The sequence below is a fragment of the Pogona vitticeps genome, chromosome ZW-PAR, assembly GCF_051106095.1.
Source record: "Pogona vitticeps strain Pit_001003342236 chromosome ZW-PAR, PviZW2.1, whole genome shotgun sequence".
Classification (NCBI taxonomy): domain Eukaryota; kingdom Metazoa; phylum Chordata; class Lepidosauria; order Squamata; family Agamidae; genus Pogona; species Pogona vitticeps.
Window position 1 is genome coordinate 1,207,868 of NC_135800.1, and position 22,568 is coordinate 1,230,435.

Consider the following 22,568-nt stretch of genomic DNA (forward strand, 5'->3'; position numbering starts at 1 on the left):
CACACACCCTCCATCTCTGTAAAAAGGGGCCCATAGATACGCTGGCCTTGTTCCTTAAGTTCCGCCCCAGCTCAACACTGCAGCCATTAGCCACGCCACTGGTTCCTTAAGTTCCGCCCCAGCTAAACACTACAGCATGGTTCCATTAACCACGCCGCTCACTCAGCTAGTGCATCATTAGTGACACAAAAGAGCTGAAATTAAGAGCATCAACGTCAGATTTGAGCACAGTCCTCTTCACCGGCAGACCTGAATTGGGGGGGGGGCAAGCTTGAACTGTTATGGAGGGGCCCTTCACAGCCAGTTCAAGGCAGCTGGGACTCTCTTCCATGCCCTGCGGCCACAGCCCTTTTGGGTGCTCTTTGCTCACACAGCTGCGTGGCTCGTCCTTGTGGCCACGGACACCTCCGATCCGTGCGGCTGTGCAGTGGCTTCCTGCCCAAGAGAAGACGCTGCCTGAGGCAAGGAACAGGAGGGTGGCCTCTGGTTCCAACAGATGGGTGGGGAATGGCCAAGATAGTGGATGGGACCAATGAAGACCCAGATCGCAGCATCAAGGCAAAGAGATTGACGGGTGTGTATCTGCATTTGTCACAATGAACTAAGCTAATCCTTCCTGATTTATTTTTGTTTATTGTCTCCCCCCCACAACTATGTTGCTACCCGTGCTACAAATCCTTCCTTTTATTTAAAATATTTGTACCCTGCCTTCCTCCTTCAAAAGGGACACAAAGTGGCTAACAGTATCCCTAAAAGACAATGTTTAAAGAGGAAAAGCAGTAAGTATACTAATACTAAAAAGAATTAAATCAACACCCCTCTGAGAAAGGGTAAACAAAAGCAGTAATAAAGACACATTCAGAGCAGTGAGACATAACAATCCGTCTCAAAAAAAAATCACATTCAAGCAAGGAGTCACTCAGGGAAAGCCTGCCTGAAGAGAAAAGTCTCGGCCTGCTTGCGGAAGGAGAGCCAAGATGAGGCCAGGCTGGCCTCCAGTGGCAGGGAGTTCCAGAGTCTGCGAGCAGCCATAGCGAAGGCCTTCTCCTGCGTCCCCCACCAAAGGCACCTCCAAAGGTCGTGGGACCGAGAGACAGGCCTCTCCTGAAGATCTTGACACCCATGTAGGCTCATAATGGGATACGTAGTCCTTGAGGCAGCTTGGCCGTTGAGAGCTTGGAACCAGCACTTTGGGGGGGGGCTTATGTGATCCCTCTGATCGGCCCCAGTGACTTACAGAAATCCAGCCGGGATGGCTGTATCTAAGACGCGTGTCGCCGTGGCCAGATCCGTATCGCTATTTTTACCCAAGAGAGAGGGCCACATCCTTCTGGGGGAGAAAAAAAAGTGTGCTGTGCCTAGAAAAAAAAATTCAGTGGGAAGAAGGAGGAGCAGGAGGAAAGTACACCCAAGAGTCTCAATCCGCACTAAACTTTTTGTGTGGTTAAGGTGCCTCTGGTCTCTTCGTGGTTTTCCCCCTTAAAAGGTCACCGTAGTTAAACTGCTGAGAGTCAACACTTTGCTTACAGAAACCCCGAGAGAGTCAGTTTGGGAATTTTCCCCGGAAGGGTTTTTCTCCCTTTGTGAGCGGCCCGCCCAGAATTTCTCAGCAGTCGGTCTGCAGGAAAACTAACACACGTAGGCTTAATTTGGTTGTTCCTCGGCCCGGAATGTGAGGGCCTTTTGCTGAAGCGCTTTGATGTGCTGCGGGCAAATGGTGAGGATGGAGACCAGGGTTGCCCCCTCCTGCATGGACATAAAATCTAATCTGTGCTGCGGGGAGCAGTGTGTTTCATGATTCCTGCTCCATCGCTGGGGATCCCTTCCCACGTCCCTGTGTGAATTTATTTATTTTATTTATTTATTTGATTTATACCCCACCCATCTGGTCTAAAAGACCACTTTTATAGAACACTGACATCACCAGACCTCCGGCCCAAAAGACTTGCAGGTCAGAGGGAATTCTATGCCAGGACAAAGCAAAAGGTGAAGATTCCTGAAATTTAAGTGGGAGATGTGCAAGGTTCTACTCCTGGGGAGGGGGGGGACCTAAATGCACAGTTACAAGGTGGGGGATACTTGACTCAGTAATACTAGGAGTGAGAAGGATCTTGGAATGGTGGTAGATCACAAGGTAAATATGAGCCCACAGGGCGATGCGGCTGCAAAAAAGGCCAATGCGATCTTTGGATGCATTGAGAAGCATAGGAAAGATGGAAAGAACTGGGCCTGTTTAGCCTCGAGAAAAGAAGACGGAGGGAAATCCATCTTCAAAGACTTGAGAGGGTCTCCGACAAGAGGAGGGGCAGGATCTGTTCTCCATCATCCCCAAGTGTAGGAAAAGCCACAATGGGCTCAAGGGACTGGAAGCCAGATTTTGGCTGAATATCAGGGAAAAAATGCCCTAACTGCAAGAGAAGTACGACAACAGAACCCCTTACTTCGGGAAGTGGTGGGCGCTCCAACGCTGGAGGCCTTCAAGAGAGAAAACTGGACCGCCCTCCAGTCCAGGACCCGTCAAGGAAACCCAGTGGGGGATCAAAACCGCCAGCCAGAGACCCAAATCGCTGCTCTATCTAGCCAGAGAAATTACTGAACCCTAATTTGGATGTCTCACATCACCACGATCCGAGAACTGAAGCGCGAGTGTAAGGGACCCCGTGGGGTCATCCAGTCCAGCCCCTGGCCAAGGAGGACCCAAGGCGGGGAATCGAACTCCCAACTCAACCCCACGGCTCTCTGACAGCCCTCCGGGATCTGGTTTTAACTCCGTCCCTTCCCTTTCTCTCCGAAGGGAAGCGGTTCTGGGATGGAGAGGATGCGGTTGGAAACATCTGGATGGATGGAGAGCAGGACCCCCCCTCCCGGTTCCTTCGTGTCAGAGCCGGCCCCAAAGGCTAGCGGAGGGGGGGGGTAGAAGCGCAGTGCGGGCGGTGGGGGGGGTAGAGGCCGCTTCCCGAAGCCTGGGGGGGGGAGGTTTGCAAAAGAGGGGGGGAGGGAAAGAGAGGGAAGGAAGGGCGCATCCAAAGCCAGAGGCGCGCCCTAGACAACGGGAGTGTGTGTGTGGGGGCTTCCAAGCCTTGCACCCCCCTCCGCCTTTTGCAAACGTGCCCCAGACACCCCCCCATCTCCAGGGAGTCATCTCCCCCTCCCGCCCTGCCTGCCCGGACTCCGATTTTCCACCTCGATCTCCTCCCCCCCCCTTGTTGGAAAGCCCAGCTCGGCGGGTTCGAATCCCGCTCTCTCCCTCTCTCCCCGCCTCGCCTGGCTTCGGCATTAATCCGCCCGCCAGCTGCCTCTCGCCTCGCCTCTCTCTCTTCCCCCCCACCACCACTCTCTCGCCCTCCATCATCTCCTTCCAAACTCCCCCCCCCTTCCTCCTTTCTTTCTATAACTCAAAAGCTTGTCAGGCGAGTTCCAGACAAGTGGCGCCAGGCGCCTCTCCGGGAAGGCGGGGAGGGGAGGGGGGGAGAGGGAAGAATAAAGAGGGGGGGGAGGAAGGAGAAAAAAAAGCGGGGGGGGGGAAGGAAGGAGAGCTGGAGAGAAAGCCTTTGCAAGGGAGCAAGCGAGAAGAAAGCCCCTCTGCACGAACACACATCAAACCAGCCCTTCATCTCCTCGCCATGAGCTCCCCCCCCATCCGTCCCCCCCCTCCCAGGGTCTTTTTCTCCCCCTCCCTCTCTCCCCTTCTCCCCCTTCCCTTCTCTCTTTCCCCCTCCCTCTCTCTTTCTCTCCCCCTCCCTCCCTCTCCCTTCCTGCCCCCCCTCTCTTTCTCCCCCCCCCCCCAAAAAAGCCTGGCTGTCCCTTACACCTTATGAGGGCGGCGGGGGGGGGGGAGCTGGCAAAGCGGTCCGGGCGCATAGGAAATAAATAAATATAAATAACTGGGAGGGGAGGCGGGGGGGGGAGGCCATTGTGGGCGGCGGGGGGGGCCAACAAAAGCCCCGGGATCTATTATTTAGGGTGGCGATCAATTATTGAAAGAAAGGAGGGGGTGGGGGAAGAGGAAAGGGGTCGACGGGGGGGGGAGAGAGAAGAGGCTGGCGTGCAAGCTGAGCCCCCAGATTGTGAAGGAAGGAGGGGAAAGAAAAAGGGGGGGGAGTTCCAAAGGCGATCCGGGAGGCCGAGCCCGCCCCACCCTGGAAAAAAAAGGGGGGAAACAGACCAGGGAGGTAGGATTGCTCCCGTTCTCACGTGCACGCAAGATGCGGGTCGGGTTCTGCGGAGGACTGTTCTTCCAACCCCCCCCCTCTGCAGAGTGGGGCTGGGTCCCCCTAGGGAATTCTGCCTTGGGGGGGGTTCTGGTGGACTTCTGGAAGTCCTTTTGTTTTATAATCGCTTGCCCGTCGAGTTGATTCGCACGAACACGGGGACCTTCTTACAGGATTCCAAGGCAGAAAAGTATTCAGAAGTGGCTTCCCATTCTCTTCCTCTAGGGGGCGCCCTGGGACGGTGCAGCTGGCCCGAGGCCACCCAGGCTGGCTCTTCTCCCGGGAGGAGGAGGAGGGTGGCGGGAATCGAACTCCCAGCTTCTCCTAAACCACTAAGCTCTCCAGCCAGCTAAATTCCTGGACTCTGCTTTGGATGCTTCACATAATTTTCCTTCTCCTCCTCTTAGAACGGCAGAGCTGGAAGGGATCCTGAAGATCATCCAGTCCAGCCCCTCTCAAGGAGGCACCCAGAGGGGGAATCAAACCCCCAATCTTTGTTCTTCCTAGCCAGAAACCTAAACCCTTTTGCTCTCCAGCCGGCTTCTGGAAGTCCTAAAATTACAAACACCCAAACCCTTGTGGCCAATATTCCAGCTCTGCTGTTCTAAGATGATGTTGATGATGATGATGTGAAATATCCAAATTAGGCATCAGGAAATTATCTGGCTGAAACCAGAGGTTGGGAATTCGGTTCCCCACTCTGCCTCCTTAAATCGGGGCAGGACGCGGTGATCCAGAGGGGTCCCTTCCAGCTTTGCGGTTCTAAGAAGATGATGAGGATGATGATGATGCTTTCTATGCAGTCCAGTGTGAGCTATAACCTGCAGGAAAGCTCAATGGCTTAGGGACAGAACTAGAGGCTGAGGGTTCGATTCCCCCACCGTACCTCTTTGACAGGGGCTGGGACTGAGCAGTATTTTTGTGCATTGTACAAAAGTACTTCCGAGATTTTCTGTGGTACCTCTGGATGGTTTCGGTGGCGCCCGGGAGTGCCCCCCCCGGTGGCGCACAGTTTGGGAACCACGGTTTAATTGCATGGAATTTTCCCTAGGGAAAGAGGAATAAATACCGAGCCTTCTTTAACTAGAAATGCACGACCCACTTGGGAAAAAAATATTATTTTTTTTTGCAGGAAAAGACAGCTGGGGATGACCGAAAAGGGAGCCGTGCGGATCGTGTCTACATCTCGACTCGGAAGTGAGTCGCATTCGGTTGAGTTTCCACAGGTTTTGTGTGCTTGCACAGATGGGGGGGGTCCCACACGTCTAGCTTAATCCCACCACCCCATTAAGTCTTAGCAATTAAAGGAGCTGCTTGAAAAAGCTAGGGGAGGTGGGCCAGTCCAGGAAAAGCTTTTCCCAGACTTCTCCCGAGGAAAAAGAGAGAGAAAGACCCCCGAGCAGCTGAGAAGGAGAAAAAGAAGAGAGAGGGGGGAAAAAACGAGGCAGGAGGAGAAGCAAGCAGGCGGTGGACTAATCTATTCCAGACATGCATGGCAGAAAGCCCAGAAAAAAAAGCAGGAGGAGGAGGAAAGATGGCTAAGTAACAACCATCCAGACTGTGCAGAGAGGAAGAAGCAAAAGATGTTATACAGCCTCCAACCGTAACTCTTTAATAGGTACACAACACTGCACGCCAGACCCAGCGCCCCCAGGTGCCCGTTGCTGCCCCCTGTCTGGATGCCAGGTGGGGGGCAGAGCTTCCCCATCTTCTGCCTGGCTCATGAATTCAGACTGATTAAAGAAATGACATTAGGGAGTTCGAAAAGATCAGTATTTTGGGAGCACCGGTTGCATCTCTCAAGCAGGGTGACAATAGATGAGCGGAGACAGATCCTGCCCCTCCTCTGTAGGACCATCTTTGAGAGGCTGAGGAGCACAGAGAGGGGGGAAAAAAAACGCCCAACCAAAGTTCCCTAACGAGATGAGAGGGATCAGAATTCTGTTTCAATTCTCTAAAATCCATTTTTAATTTTGGATCAGCTCGTAACAATTAACCTATGTACCTGATGCGAACGGATGCCCTGTCCTTTTTTTGGTCAGTTCACATCTAATGTGCCCCCAATATCTGAATGGGTAGTGGGAGAAGACACTTTATAGTCGGTTCCCCATATCCTCCCGCAGATGTTGAAAAATGTGGATGATAGCAAACGCGATACAAAGCATGGTCTCTGACTCCCTCTTGTAGCCTTTTCTGGCAACGTCATATCTAGAAACATCAATTTATGGAATTTTTCATATTTTTAATGTTTTCAGACCATGGAGAAGTGCATCAGTGGATACTGATCCCGTGGATACGGGGTTCCTACTGTATTGAATCTATGGGGACATGGGGGTCCACGAATCGAGTTCTGCTTCAGGCTGATAAATATTGTGAGATGTCATTGAGTCCAAAGGAGAACATACCCTGGAAAACATTGGCATGGATTCTGCAAGCTCAGATGACTCCTTCCCTCCTCGTTTGACGCATCCCATCTGCATCCTTTCCTATTTCCTTGACCCCTCCACCATCGGATTCCCCCCACCCCGATTCCTGCACAGTGAGGTCACTTCCTGCCGTTCTTGGGGCTACTTCTTTCCCGGGTTTTTGGTACTAAGTCCCGAGTTCAAGTGTGAGTCTTCGGTACTAAGTCCCGAATTCGAATCCCTATGAAAACAAAACTTTTTTTTCCTCCCGGGGGAAAAAAGAAGAAGAAAAGGATGGGAAGGTTCCGAGTCGCAAGTCACGTCCGAGTCATTGGCAGGGAAAATCCCAAGGGGAGTCGAGTCGGTCTGCTCATGGACTGGGTTTGATCCCGTTGGATCCGGGCAACCAGCTCAAGGTCAACTCAGCCTTCCATCCTTCCGAGGTTGGTAAAATAAGTACTCAGCTCACAGGGTGTGTGTTTGTGTGCAAAGCATTCCTTGCATAATTATGTTGTAAACCACCCAGAGAGCACTCTAGCGCTACGGGGCAGTATATAGGTTGAAAAAAACAACGGTGAGCAATTAATAAACGGATGCATATATGTTCGTGAATAGGCGGGTATAAGATCCTAGATCAGAATAAAGGTGGGGAGTAAAAAACACCAAATCGAGATTAAAGGGATACAGAATTCTTTGACAAATAACATATTCTTAATGAACCGAAGAGAAGGGGTAGGACTTCCCGGATTAAACTTGCCCGATTAAATTTAACCCCCCCCGTGCACATCTGGCCAAGAGGCAGAGGTGAGTGGGTAGGGGTACCACGCACATACATGTGCTGTATCCTGAGAGAATGTGTGTGATTTATAGAATATTGCAAACACTTCTTAAGAATGTAAGTGTACATTTTAAATTCATGGGGAGGCAATGCCCTTGCAAGGCGAAAAATCGGCTTGCGGGGAACATATGTAGAAGCCTGTGATTTTTTTTTCCTGAACGCCAACCCCAGCTGGCAACAGGGTGCGGAGGCTTCGGCGTCTACCTCCTTGCTGCTTCTCTGCGCAGAGCCGAAGCGGCATTAAATAATTCAAAGGCAGAGAAACTGTATACACCTACATAATTTATACGAGTGGCACAAAGCCTTCTTCCAGTTGCAAGTTATTTTATTATGAGTTTTTTTTCCTAGTTTAAGTGCTGCGAGCATTCACTAGAAGGGCCACCTCCAAATACCGGGCAAGGTTCTTGGCTGGTCGGACCCAAAGTACGGTGTTACGTCCCTGACGTGCTGAAACTCCCTCTTTCGAGGGGTGCCGCCTGGCTTGTTTTTGACATCTTAATGTTCCAAGAGAGTTACGCGGCGTTGAGAATGTTGAAAACTTGCATTGGAGTCTTGGCATGGCTTTTGAGCCCCCTGGCATGCTCTTCCACAATTTACAGCTGCCAGGCCTCTTCTGATAAAGGTCTCCACCACGGGGTTCAATCCTGTCAAGCTGAGCCCCTGCTGGGCTAGAGGTGGGTCCTGGCTGTTCCCTTGCGGCTCAGGTGGAAGCAATGCTCTTGATTGTCTTTGGTTGATTTGTTTGTTCATTCATTCATTCATTCATTCATTCATTCATTCATTCATTCATTCATTCGTTTGTTCGTTCATTAATTTCATTCATTCATTCATTCTATTCATTCATTCATTCGTTCGTTCGTTTGTTCGTTCATTAATTTTATTCATTCATTGATTTTATTCATTCGTTCATTCATTCGTTCGTTCATTAATTTTATTCATTCATTCATTTTATTCATTCGTTCATTCATTTGTTCGTTCATTCATTAATTTTATTCATTCATTAATTTTATTCATTCATTCATTTTATTTATTCGTTCATTCGTTCGTTCATTCATTCATTTTATTCATTCATTCATTTTATTCATTCGTCCATTCATTCGTTCGTTCATTCATTCATTTTATTCATTCATTCATTCATTTGTGCATTCATTTTATTTATTCATTCTTTCATTCATTAACTTTATTTATTTATTTATTCCCTTCCTTACTTTCCTACTTCCTTACTTATACTATTTCTGCCCCACCTTTCTCCTTCCAAAGGACTCGAGGTGGATGGCCCCCTTGACAAGGCCGCGCCGAAAGCTAAAAACAAGAAGTCTGCGGGACCAAGGCGGCTTCCATCATGAAACACCCACGTTTCCAGCGGGAAACAGTACGTATTCAAAGACTAAAAAGGATCAAACGAATACCGCCCTGGAAGACGGGAAATAAAAACAACCCTAAAAACACAGTCAAAGCGGTGAGGCATAACAATCCCGTGGAAAGATCACATTCAGGTGGCCAGTGGCTTGGGGGAAAGCTTGCCCGAAGAGAAAGGTCTTTGCCTGCTTGCGGAAGGAGAGCCAAGATGGGGCCAGCCTGGCCTCCAGTGGCAGGGAGTTCCAGAGTCTAAAGGAGCAGCCACAGAGAAGGCCCTGACTTGTGTCCCCATTTTATTTATTCATTCATTCATGCATTCATGCATTCATTCATTCATTCTATTTGTACTCCGCCTATCTGGTCAAAACGACCACTCTAGGCGGCTAGACCGAGAGAAAGGCCTCCCCATAGGATCTTAACACCCGGGCAGGCGCCTAATGGGAGACGCGGTCCTCGAGACAGCTTGGACCCGAAGCTATTTAGGGCTTTATGGATTAAAACCAGGATTTTGAAGGGTGCCCGTAATGAGTCGGGGTTGAGCGACCCCTGTGTTCCAGCCCCCGGACAGCCATTGAGGCTGCTGCGTTTTGCACCCGCTGAAGTCTCCAGACACTTTCCACAGGTAGGCCCACAGAGAACATCTTGCCGTAATCAATCCAGGAGGGAGTCAAAGCATGTGTCACGGTGCCCAGATGAGACCCCTGGGCTATGCTGTCTAGACGTGATGGGGGCTGTAGTCCATCCTCTGCCTCCGATGTTCTGCGCCCTCAAGTCAGCTCGGACTGACAGCCACCCGGACAGGGTTTTATGGGGAAGTGAACCGTTTCAGGAGCGGTTTTATCAGTCTCACTCCCCCAGAGCGTTTCCACAGCTGAGCAGGGATTCGAACCCAGGCCTTCTGAGTCCTAGTCCGTCGCACTATCCCATGCACCCCCTCTGGAGCCCTAACCTCTCTAAGACCAAATCAGTCTCTCTCTCTCTCTCTCTCTCTCTGTTTTCTTTGAAGATGATGGCTCTGCCACGTGATCGTCATCTCCTCTCCCCCAACCATGCCAACAAAGGAAAGCGTGCCCGGCCAAGCTGGAGGCTCCCTGACTGCCTTGGCTGACACCTTCTCAGCCCAGACTCGGCAGGAGCCAGCCAGCCAGCGAGCCCAGCACGGGTCTCCTTGCACGGCTGGGAAGGGCAGGCAACACACTAGCTTCCCTCTCCTCTTCCCCCTCCTTCTCTCCTTTCTCCTCTCCCCTCTCCCCCCTTCCCTCTGCCTTTGCAATCCGGCCCAGCCAGCGAGCCAGCGCCGCCCGCCCGCGCTAATGGGCGACCTCTCCGCGGTCCGCGCCGCATCGCCTGGCCCAGATACGGCAGGCTGGTTGCTGTAGCAACTCAGCTCTGACTAATCGTTTGCGCAATGACCTTTCTCCCCCCCCCGAGAGGGGGAGAGGAAAGGGGAGGGAGGGGGAGGGAGCCGCGGGGACGTGCACGCGTGCGCGCCGCTGGAGGGTTGCCAAAGCGCAAGCGCCTCCGGAGAAGCAGAAGGTGCGGCGCTGGAGCGTTGGCCCCACCGGGAAGGGAGGGGGAGGGAGGGAGAGAGGGAGACCCCGCACTCCCCCTCCCCAGCCTGGCCTTTCTACTCGCGAGGAGCCACAGAGCTTGGAAACGACCGGACCCAGATCCCCTTATTTCCTCCCAACACACACATACCAATCAGATCAAAATTAGCCACAGAATGTGGTTGACGATGGGAAGCCTTCAAGAGGCACTCGAGCAACCCGAGTGACGATTCCCTTCTTGCACGACCGGACAGTCCACTAGCTGGTCGCTCTAGTGCAGGGGTCACCAACCCCTGGTATGTGGCCCGGTGCCGGTCCGTGGGCTCCCTGGGACTGGGCCGCAGAGATGGATCTCCGCCCCCCCCCCCCACGCACAGTCGGCGTGTTCGTGGAGGGGCGTGTCGCACTGCCATACCCCTCCGCGAACACGACACGCCCACCCGCTAGCATGGGGTGCCCCCCGCGCACAGAGCCCGCACCCGCCCAGCTGGTCCACGGTCTGAAAAAGGTTGGGGACCGCTGCTCTAGTGGGTCGTCGGAGCTTGGAAAGGGCTCCTGCGGAGACTCCGGGGCCCAGCATCCCCTGCCACACAGGAAGGGGGGAGAATTCTGTGGCACCCGCTTGAGCGCCTCGCCTGGGTGGTCCAGCCTGAAAAAACAGCACCCAGCACACCCATAAGCCACACTGGCTGTGGATACTGGGCCCCAGAGTCCCCCGAAGGAACCCTCCTTTGCTCCCAGGAGCTTAGGCCTGCCGGGAGGAGAATTCCGACTCTCATTGGGATCCTCGCCCCTCCCCTCCTTTCCTTCCGGCCTCTCACCCTCCCTGTTTGCACCCGGAATCCTATATTCCATCCTTATACACACAGATAACGTATGGGATCAATAGGTCCAAATGCCGAGGGACCATTTTCAGGGCCACCCCTGGAGGATCTGTGGGCAAAAGACAGTGTTTTCAGGTGGGTTTTCCTAGCCAATAATTAAGGGCAGACCACAGAGTAGGATCCCCCGTACGGTTCCAACCCCCCCCCCCGTGGATACTGAAAAACACAGTTTATACCAAACTTCGTATATACCATGGCCTCTGGCTCCCTCTAATGGCCAGTTCTGACAACATCTTTAGAAAAATATATATTTCTAGGATTTTTTTTAAAAAAATTCAGACCATGGGTAAGTGAATTAGTGGATACTGAACCCGCGGATACAGGGGTCCTACGTTTTTGTATATGCTCTTTAAGGGTCTGCAAATTCTCTGGAGTTTTGGCTGCGGCGGATTAAAAACAGCCAACCTCTGTGGAAACGGTTACCAGCTTGCCATAGTTGCCAGCCCATATATATCGGTGGATAATCTCCTACCCCAAACCCACAGACGCCAGAGGCCCCTGAAATACAAAAGGGGATATTATTCGGTTTGTGCTTCCGTTGGACCGTTCCCTGAAAGTTTATGCTCCAAAACCGTCCTTCTCATTTCTTCTCATTTTGTGTCGCGATCAGAAAAGTTCAAGGACTGCGATGTGGCTGAAATTAAGAGCCTCGTTCAGACCTCGGAGACGTTAAAAAGCAAATCAAACTCCGTTTCTCCCATCCCATCACCCCAGCCCTCCTCCCTCTGAAGCAGGATTGCCTTGCCATCTCTCCCCCCCCCCCCGCTGAGCGCATTGTGAAATCCCCTGATGGCAAAACACACATACACACACACACACAGAGTTGTGCAACTCTGCCTGGCTTGAAATATTTTTTTTTAAAAAGGCAGAGAGTAACCAGCGATTCCTCCCGCAAACAGAAAAGGCAGCTGCCCCACTTTATCATCGGGGCCATCGGAGGAAAAAACGTGGGGTGGGGGAGACTGGCTTGTGTGGCCCCCGGCCAGCCCTTTCGGCTTGAATGCAGTTTCCAGGATTTAATCATTTCTTAATCATCCTAGAACGGCTAGAGCTGGAAGGGACCCTGGGGGTCATCCAGTCCAGCCCCTTGTCAAGGAGGGTGGGAGAATTCGAACTCCCAACCTCTGGCTTGACTGCCAGGTCCCTCATTGACTGAGCGATCCAACAGTTCAATTATAACAATCTTAGAACTGTGGAGCTGGAAGGGACCCTCTCGGTCATCAAGCACCCCTTGACAATGAGGCTTTCCTCCTGCGAAGGCTTTAGGGGGGTGTGCGCATGCGCTGGACGCCAGCCCAGGCTTCCTCAGCCTCGCCCAGCACTCAGCTTCCCCATCTCTGAGCAAACCTCTCTTTCACACACACCCTCTCCTGCAGAGAGCCTCCGCTCTTGTGCAACCGGACTGCTGGGAAGGAGGAGGAAGTGGGGCAGACAGAGAGGTGGAGGCGTGGAGCCCTGGTGGAGCCAGGCGGCCGCCCCGGGGAGGCCGTCCTGCCTGGAAGGCGCTGGGCGTGCAAAAAAAAAAAGGGCCTGGGAGTGGAGCAGGACGGAATGCACACACGCTCCCCAGCTTGAACCTTCCTCCTTCACAAAACATTCAGCCTTGCCTTCTCCTCGCCAGCGGGTGAGGCAATGAAGCCGCAAGGGCTCTGATTCACCCCTTCCCCCCCCAGAACACACAGGTCCCTGGTTTCTCCTCCACGAGAGGCAGCCTGGGCGGGAACAGCTAGAGAGTCAGCCTAGAAGGCCCGGGTTCGAATCTCCACTGGCCGGCAGAACTCCCCAAGGCGGGTTGCCTTCTGCACGCGCTTTTGAGCCTGGACCGCCTCGTAGGGTTCTCGGAAAGATGGAGGGCGACGGAGAGCCATGTAGAATCATGGAACCATCTAATGAAGTTGGAAGGGGCCCCCGGAGTCCAACCCCCCCTGGTCAAGGGAGGAAGCCGAGTCAAATCAGATCTGGCCAAGAAATGAGTCTTTAGCTTTCTCTTGAAGGCCTCCAGCGTTGGAGCGTCCACCACCTCCCGAGGTCACGGGTCCCCTTGTCGTACGGCTCTAACAGTTGAGAAGTTTTTCCTGATATTCAACTGAAATCTGGCTTTCTGTTGCTTGAGCCCGTTATTAGTTGTCCTGCACTCTAGGATGATGGAGGACAGATCCTGCCCCTCCTCTGGAGGAATACCTTTCAAGTCTTCAAAAAGTGCTGTCCTATCTCCATTTGGTCTTCTTTGTTCCAGGCTAAACATGCCCGGTTCTTTCCGTCTTTCCTCCTAAAGTTTGGCTTCCAGTCCCTTGATCAACCTTTGCATGCAAGAGAGCCTCCCTGATTTCAGGATCTGATTTTATTACACCCCTGGCCAAAAAAACCCCACCATACGTTCGCCTTCCCGACCCCCATACTTGCATTCTGGGGAGGAACAGAAGTCCATGCGTATTTCATTCGCTCAGATATTGGGGGGGGAGGGAGAAAGCATTCACCATTTTTCTCCTCCCTGGATGAGATCACGAGCGTCTTCGTTTCTCACTTAGTTGTCTAGATGTGTGTTAACACACTTTTCTTTGTTTCTAGGGTGTGTTTTTTTGGGGGGAGGGGGCTGGTCCAGGAAGGAAAGGGCTCATAGATAGATAGATAGATAGATAGATAGATAGATAGATAGATAGATAGATAGATAGATAGATAGATAGATAGATAGATAGATAGATAGATAGATAGATAGATAGATAGATAGATAGATAGATAGATAGATAGATAGATAGATAGATCCATTACTCTTTTCTCACTTTTCAAATATGAACCAGCTTCGTCCCAGTGCTTTTTCCGCCTGTCTCTTTGGGAGGCGAACTCTATGAATCAAGACAGCCGAGCGAGTCCTGGGTGTCGGCCTGTCACTGTGGCTTTTATTCACGCTGGGATGTGTCACTTATGAATGGAAAGAGAGCGATTGAGAGAAAGAAGATAGGTTCCACTGGAAATTTCTTGAAGGAAATTGAGCAATGTTCCCACTTCTCTCTCTTCAATTTGTATCCCACCCACCTAGCTAAGCTACTCTGGGCCGTTCACAACTTAACCAAAGAAAAACTACGTTACAAATATAAAATAAAATCCAACATCTAAGACTCCTAGAGAGATGAAAAAGGCTTTGGGAGAAGAATAAGCCAAAGCGTCTTGTGCATAAAAAACAATGCATCTGTTTTACGTTTCGGCGATGCTTTTGAGTTTTGTTTGGTTGTGTTTTGGGCATCGTCTTTGTTGATTCTTTGAGCACGGTGCGCTCCCTGGGGTTAGCTGAAATCCTGGGGTTCAATGATTGCAAACTGCCTTTGGGGTCCCCCTTTTTTAAAAGAGAGAGGTGAATTTAAAATAAATCAACGAACCAACCAACCAACCAGCCAGCCAACAAGCCAGCCAGCCAGCCAGCCAATCAACCAACCAACCAACTAACCAACCAAACCAACCAACCAACCAACCAACCAACCAACCAACCAACCAACCAACCAACCAACCAACCAACCAACCAACCAACCAACCAACCAACCAACCAACCAACCAACCAACCAACCAACCAACCAACCAACCAACCAACCAACCAACTAGCAAGCCAGCCAGCCAGCCAACCAATCAACCAACCAGCTAACTAACCATCCAAACCAACCAACCATCCAAACCAACCAACCAACCAACCAACCAACCAACCAACCAACCAACCAACCAACCAACCAACCAACCAACCAACCAACCAACCAACCAACCAACCAACCAACCAACCAACCAACCAACCAACCAACCAACCAACCAGCAAGCCAGCCAGCCAACCAATCAACCAACCAACTAACTAACCATCCAAACCAATCAACCAACCAACTAACTAACCAACCAACCAACCAACCAACCAACCAACCAACCAACCAACCAACCAACCAACCAACCAACCAACCAACCAACCAACCAACCAACCAACCAACCAACCAACCAACCAACCAACCGGGGAATACACACCACCATGCTTTATGAGATCCAGGAAAGGTGGGGCAGGCAAGGTTTTGTTTGATTTTGAAAGGGAAATGAAGCCTGACATTAAAACAATATAAGCCATTTAAAAAAACCACCAACCCCTCCCTGTAGATGTAACATACCAAGAGCCAATGAATATTGAGAATGTTTTCCTAGCGAAACTGATATCCCACTCCACATTTCATTCTGTTCCCATCTGTCTGACGAAGGGGACGGGTCCATGAAAGCTCACGTTAAAATATAATAGCCTTTAAGGTGCCACATGCTTGGGTCTCTTTTTTTTCCTTGGGATTTTGCACCAGACGTAGCTGGCTTCCTTTCCCCAAAAAATGGCAAGCTAATTCTGTTTGCCTGGTGCCAAAGAAGGGGAAGGCAGGGGATGAGCCCTGAGAGATGTCCCCATCCGGAAGGATGAAACAGCCAGCTGTTTTTCCATGAGAAAGGATGGGAAGATTCCCCCCCCACACACTCCATGGTCCTCTCCCCCCATCACCTCCATGGGTGGGCGGCTGCTGGTGGGGGGCCCCTCTGAAGATGCTTCTCCTTGGTGCTTGGTGTGGTGCCTCCTTCCAGCTGGGGAGGGGAAGGGTCTTAGGGGGAGACCCCCCCCAAGAGAACCGCTCTCCCGCTGCCGGCAGGAAGCCAGGCGCCCAGCTGAGCCCCTTCAACGGGGCCGGCATGTAAATCAAGCGGACAGGCAGGCTGAGAGGAGAGAAGACAGAGCTTGGGGAAGGGGGTGGAGAGGAGGCCGAGAGAATAGAGAGAATAAAGAGAGGTGGGGGGGCCAAGGGAGAAAGAGGGAGGGGAGGCTGAAACCTGCCCCCCAAAAAACCAAGAAGAGAAGGAAAGGGACAGAATTGTCGACATAAAAGAGGGAGACGGATCCAGCTGTTGAGAGTAAGCATGAGAATGCCGAAATCTGTACAATGCTAGTCGCTTTGCCCAGGATGAAGACCTACATGGCCCAAATAGATGAGAGTGCATTTATAGTCCTCCTTTTCTTCCTCGTAGAACCAGCAGGCCATCCAGGGCAGCCCCTGTTAAGGAGGCCCGGTGGGGGGAATTGAACTCTTGGCTTCTCCTTAACCCCTTATCCCGCCCGCTGGAAGGGGCCCTCTCTAGATCATTAAAAGTCCAAACCCTTTCCAGAAGGCACGGTGGGGGAATCGAACTCCCAACCTATCTGGCTCCTCAGCCAGAGACCTCAACCGCCGAGTGACTGAGCAGTTCTCGTCTACCCCGTGGCTCGGGCCTGTGGGATGGAAAGATTTGCGTGCCTAGGGGGGGGAAATACCCATCGGCCTTCATCGGCGAGCAGACCCTCAAGGGAGTGTTGGTGTTGACTCTTTAAGGGGTGCCCTCTACTCCCCTCCCTGCGACAGGGGCGTTGTGCCATCCCCGAGGGTTTCGGGACCACCTCCTGAGAAAGGGGGCCCGCTCTTTGTGATGTCACAGAGCCTGCCCCCCCTCCCCTGGCTTTCTGGGTGCAGAAACATAGATACACCCAACTTTGCACAGAGCTGGGGAGTCCCGGGACCCACCGAGAACGGGCAGGGAGAAGTGCCGAGCCATAAAGTCACGTCCTATGCCCAGGTATCGACCCATCTCCTTCTCTGGCCTCCGTCCCCTGCGCCTGCAGAGATGCAATGTGCTTCCCCAAGACATCAGCCGGCACGTGGAGACCCTCATTACCCCAACTTGGATGTTGAGATCTCAGGAAATGATGGTGCTGATGATGAAGAAGATGCCTCCTGGACTCAAGAGGGGTGTCCATAATCTACCATCTCCTACCTGATGCCTACATCCATGGAGGCAAGTAGGGACAGAAGTTAAGGGACCCCGCAGAGCCAAAGCAGAAAGGGGTCTGTGCGTCTGATTGTGTGTGTTGATATTGCCCTGCTGCTCATGGAAGATGCTCCTCCAGCTGATGGATGAGATCAGACAGGAGACAATTAAGTTTTTCTCTCTCTCTCTCTCTGGCACACACGGAGACAATGAAATCTCTCTCTTTCTCACCAACACACACACACACACACACACACACACACACACACACACACACACACACTTTTCCTCCATCCAGCTGCAAGACCAAGCTGAGTGAGCACAGCTGTGGGAGGATGATGATGCTTCTCCTTGATGCTCCTCTGGAAGCCCAGCGCATCTGAATTCGAACAGAATCCTCTCTCCCCACGCCTTCCGCCTTTCGGCAGCAGCCGGCTGGCAGGGATGAGCGAACGGTCCCTGAAGGGATGACACAATTGTGAGGGAAACAATTTAACCCTACGCTGGCTGGGACTCTCTTTCTCTCTCTCTCTGTCACGCACATCATGGATTCTTCACTGAGCCATCAGAGATGATGGATGTCCAGGGAGGTGACAGAGTCTGGAGGAAAAGGCCTTTTTTGGGGGGGACGGTTCGAGAAGAGAGGAAAAAACGAGGCGAAAGGGAGACGCAGGAAGACATACTAAAGAAGCAGTGATTCAGCCTTATCCAGGACGCGTCCTAATGGACACAAGCGACAGGAAGCAGATTTAGGCTGAATATCTGGAAAAATGTCTTAACTGTTAGAGCAGTATGACGACGGGACCCACGACCTCGGGAGGCGGTGAGCGCTCCAAAGCTGGAAAAAATTGAACCACCCTCTGTCGGATCCGCTTTGATTTGGGTTCCTGCTTTGAGGAGAGGGTTGGACTGGATGGCCTTCAAGGCCCCTTCCAAGTCCATCATTCTAGGATTCAATAACCCACCCCCACAGTGTACACCTCCCTACAAAAAAAACACCACTGAAATGTTAATTTCTGTTCTTCATATCCTGCTCCTTTCTCAGCACATTAGGGATCGAGAACAGACAAACCCACAGAAGTGGTCCTGCCACCAGCATGTTATGCAAAAATAACACATATTTGCAGCCCTTGGCTTCTCCTGGATCATGTTTTATCATTTTAGATTGCTATTTCGCTCTCAGTCTAAAAGCCACGGTGAAGGAGAGGCCAACGGTGTTCATTCAACACAGACCGTTCCCCTGTCAGGCAGCTCTTAATAATAATTATATGTTGTCAAGTCAATTCTGACTTGCAGCAAAAAGAATTTCAGGGTTTTCTAGGTAGAGAGGATTCAGAAGTGGTTTGCCATTCCCTTCTTCCTCTGGGGCTGCCCTGCGACTGTACAGCTTGCCCAAGGCCACCCAGGCTGGCTCTACTCATAGGAAGTACGTACAGAGTATGTAATTGGAAGGAAGAGACAGAGAAGTTGCATTATTTCTGACAAAACAAGACTGAGAGTAGATTGAGGGACTGATCGTGAACTGTTCATAGCCAACACTAATGTCAAGCTGAAGAAGAACACTAAAAGAATAGCAGTGCCAAAATATATTTTAACTAGCACTCCTGGTGATTTAAAGGCCACAGGAAAAAAAAAATTCCATTGACCATGAAGTGGAAGAACGGTGGATTTCTTCAGGGAAGAAAGCAAAAAGACAGTTCCTGTCGTAAGGAAAAGAAAAACCTAGGTTGATGATGGAGGAAACACGTAAAATTGTAAAGAGCAGGTGAGAAGCAGAAGGAAAAGGTGACAGAAATAGGGTCAGGCCCCTCACAGAAGTGACTCAGAAACCTCTTGCATGGGGGAGCCAAACAGGCCTGTCTAATTAGAGTCCACAGTGGCTTTGATCAATGGATATGGCAAGGTTGATGGTCAGAGCCCCAGCGAGGAAGAGCGGAAGGGTGACAATAACCAAGATTTACTATTAGCCGTGGAGTAATCCCAGCTGTCTCGCATGGGAGTGAATTATTACATCCCTCGAACTGACACTGTAAACGGGCAACACTGAGGCTGAGAGGCCGTTAACAGCTAGCGGGGATCCCTCTCTAACTCACCCGTCACATTGAGTTGGTCCATCAGGGTTGCCAACTGACCCCCGTATGTAGCTCAGGGGATTTGACCGGCTGAGGTTTGGCTCAGGAAAGACCCCTATGCCTGATGTTCCAGTTGTAAAGATGGAGCTGGTTCAAAAGGCTGGCAGTTGTGCCGGGCAGGGCCCCTGTTTTTAGTAGGGACTTGGGACTTGGGACTCCCATTCAAAGTTGGGACTTGAGAACAAAGACTTGGACTCGAACTCGAGACTCAGAGACCCGAAGACTTGCCAACAGCCTGATGTGCCCGAGCCTCTTCCTCCTCCTGCCTTCGAGGCAGCCAGCTGCAAAAGCAAGGGCCCAGAGGTTTGGCTACCCAGATGTTCTGGGGTGAAGAATTGGCAGCAAAATGGAGTCCAAAAACGGTCAGAAAGGCCTTTTCTACCCCAGAAAAACAACGTGCTGTTTTTGTTGATGATGGTGATGATGATGAGCTTTTGGTACATGCAGCCTCTCGTTGGGGGGGGGAAAGGAGAGTTGCCGATTGCAACACTCTTGATGCAAGAACTCTGTTGGAAGGAGTGTAGGCACAGGTTGACCATGAAGGGTTGGCATTTTTGTTTTGAGATCTCGGACTACAAATTCCAGAATTCTCCATTCTTGGAAAGATAAATACCTAACCGTGGCTCAACGGGGAGAAAGGCCTCAGTTTGTAAGGGTTTAAGGCTTATCTAGGCTTCAGAGTCTTCCAGTTGAGGCTTTCCTCCCAGGTGAGCCAGATTTTAGGTGTCTGTCTCTCAGGTAGACCTCCCAGAATGGAGGATCATGGGGTTTGTAGTCCCCCAAACTCCCATCCCTCACCGTTTGCCAATTAAATCTCTTTTTCTTCTTCTTTTTCTTCTTTCATTTCTCCTCCCTTGTACAGCAGTCCAATGTTGTGACATTTAAACCGAGCTGAAAAAATAATATCTTACGTGCATTCGCTCTGCGGCTCCGGTCACAAACATGATTTTCTGTTAGGGAGGAAAAAAAATGTGGTCTCCGCAGTTGCCTGGGTTGGCTCTTCTTCATTTCCACGTTCCCAGAAAATATCCCTTTGGGAATCTTTTTTTTCCTTCCTTCCTTCCTTCCTTCCTTCCTTCCTTCCTTCCTTCCTTCCTTCCTTCCTTCCTTCCTTCCTTCCTTCCTTCCTTCCTTCCTTCCTTCCTTCCTTCCTTCCTTCCTTCCTTCCTTTCTTTCTTTCTTTCTTTCTTTCTTTCTTTCTTTCTTTCTTTCTTTCTTTCTTTCTTTCTTTCTTTCTTTCTTTCTTTCTTTCTTTCTTTCATTTCCTAGCTTTTCCTCCCCGGCTCTTCTGCCTTAAATGGGAAGGAAAGCTTGCTCTTCACGGCCGATGCACCCCTTGGGAGGAAGCATCCTCGTCGCCCGTTGGCGGTCTCCATGAGAAACAGCTTACAGGGGCAACCGGCCCTCTTCCGGAGAAGACAGCGCTCCAGGTGGATGGTCCAGAAGAACAAGGAGAAGGCCGCGCGGTTCCCCAGGTTCAGATGAGCGCAAGAGTGGGCGATACCTTTATTGGACAGGGTTTTTTTTTAAAAAAAATATCAAGCAAACAGCAAGCTTTCGTAGAGACAATCCCACTTCTTCAGATTCTCCTTTTGAATTGCAGCGGACCCTCTACTTACGGAATTAATCCGTATTGGAACGGTGGCTGCAGGTTGAAAAGTCTGTAGGTCGAATCTCCAATGCATTGAAAACTGATTAATCCGTAACCGGCTGTTTTTGTTCCGTTTTTGTTCCATTTTGTGTTTTGTTTTTTTTTCCTGGTCTGTAGGTCGATTCTCCGGCTGCAAGTCGAATCTAAATTTTGCCACCAGAGAAGTCTGTAACTCGAAAAGGAACATTATCTGGAGACAGGGGCAGAGCCTTGCATTAAACCTAACGCTCATGTCAACGCTCTTTTCCTTCCTTTTCTTTTTTTAAATGTGCGTGCTCTGCTCCCAGAGAGGAAGCGGATCCTGGCCCTGGCGATGGGAGGAAGCTGCCAGCCAAGGGAGGAGAGAGGGTGGCGTGAGGCTTTAGCAACAACAAAACACCCCTGCAGGCAAGCAAGAGCAGGGATACAGGGAGGAGGAGGAAGAGGAGATGCGGGGGGGGGGGGGACAACGACAGGATGCCTGTTTTTTGGGGGGGGAGGAGACTCGGCTCTTGCAGGACTCAGCAGAACTGCAGTGCTATTTTCTGCCATCGCCTGCGCCTGGCTGCCACGTCGCCATAGCAACCGTGTGGGCTCGAGGAGCGTTGCCCTCCCATCTTTGTGCTCCTTTGCTTCTTGGCCTCTGCCTGACGGGGATCTGGATTTCTCTCTCGGTTTCCTACCCACCCACCCCTCTTCTTCTGCAATCCTTCGCTTTTTTCTCTTTTCCGAGAAGGCCTTCCGGAGATCTAGCGACCGACCTAAACCTACTTCGTTCCCAACCTTTGGTTTAGGAAAGGATGTTTCTCCCCTCCTTTTAGCATCACGACGGTTTCCCGCAGAGAGCTGCAAGCTTCAAGCTGGACAACTTTTCTGTAAAAGAAGGCTTCCATTGCACGGGTTTCATCGGAAGTCTTGAATTTGCACCTCGTGCTGCGCTGTAGGAGGAGAACAGCTGCAAGTTTCCCCCGACAGTCCACCCCTTCCTCATCAACTCGGTCTCACCCTGAGACATCTTGTACGAGAAAGAATAAAACCTTTCGTGACTTCCCGTTGCGAACAGATCAACAGCAAAGTTACGAGCTTTAAGAGGCTGAAGAGGCTGAAAAGACACACTCAGCAGAGAAGGAAGGAATGATGGACAGCCAAAGGTCCCTCCCAATCACATCTTGTAGAAGGCAGCCTGCGAGGTTGTAAAAACTCCAGCGTGTTGTCCCTCCAGCCGTATTCCGGTGCTATTCAACTCTGGTGCGGCGAAGAAGACCTTTAGGGGGAAATGTCTGGTCTTGAACCCTTCCGGGGTCACACTCTTCACCAGTTACACCCGTTGAGCAGAGAAGAGGAATATAAGACCTGAACTCAGCATTTCCCATTAACTTTGGACAGGTCTTAGAAACTCATAATAGATTTACTGCCCCATAACCCCTTTCCCCCCCATTCTAAGCCACAAAAAAGGGGGGCTTATGTCCACAGCGACTCGACTCAGGTTTTTTTTTCCAGTGACGTGGACTCGACTCGCAAGTGGGAACCCACCCACCCCTCTCTTTTTTTCTGGGGGAAAAATGTTTTTAATAGGGACTCGGACTCGGGGGGGGGACTTGGGCCCCAGGATTTGGTACCAAAGATCCAGACTTAGAATTGGAACTCGGCCCCAAAGACTTGTCAAAAAACATACCTGCTTAGCACTGAAGTGGGGAAATGGTGGGAAAGAGAAATAAAATTGATTCTGGCTTTGGAGCACCTCTAGAGCTTTTTCAGAGAGC

At 51.2% G+C, this 22,568-nt stretch overlaps 1 long non-coding RNA gene across 1 annotated transcript; it reads left to right on the plus strand.

Annotated features, from left to right (window-relative positions):
* The first annotated feature begins 8,433 nt into the window (after positions 1-8,433).
* LOC144585136 (uncharacterized) lies at positions 8,434-21,063 on the plus strand. Its single transcript, XR_013539643.1, has 2 exons — positions 8,434-8,826; positions 20,944-21,063. It is a non-coding gene; the product is annotated as an uncharacterized LOC144585136 (long non-coding RNA).
* Positions 21,064-22,568: the final 1,505 nt, after the last annotated feature.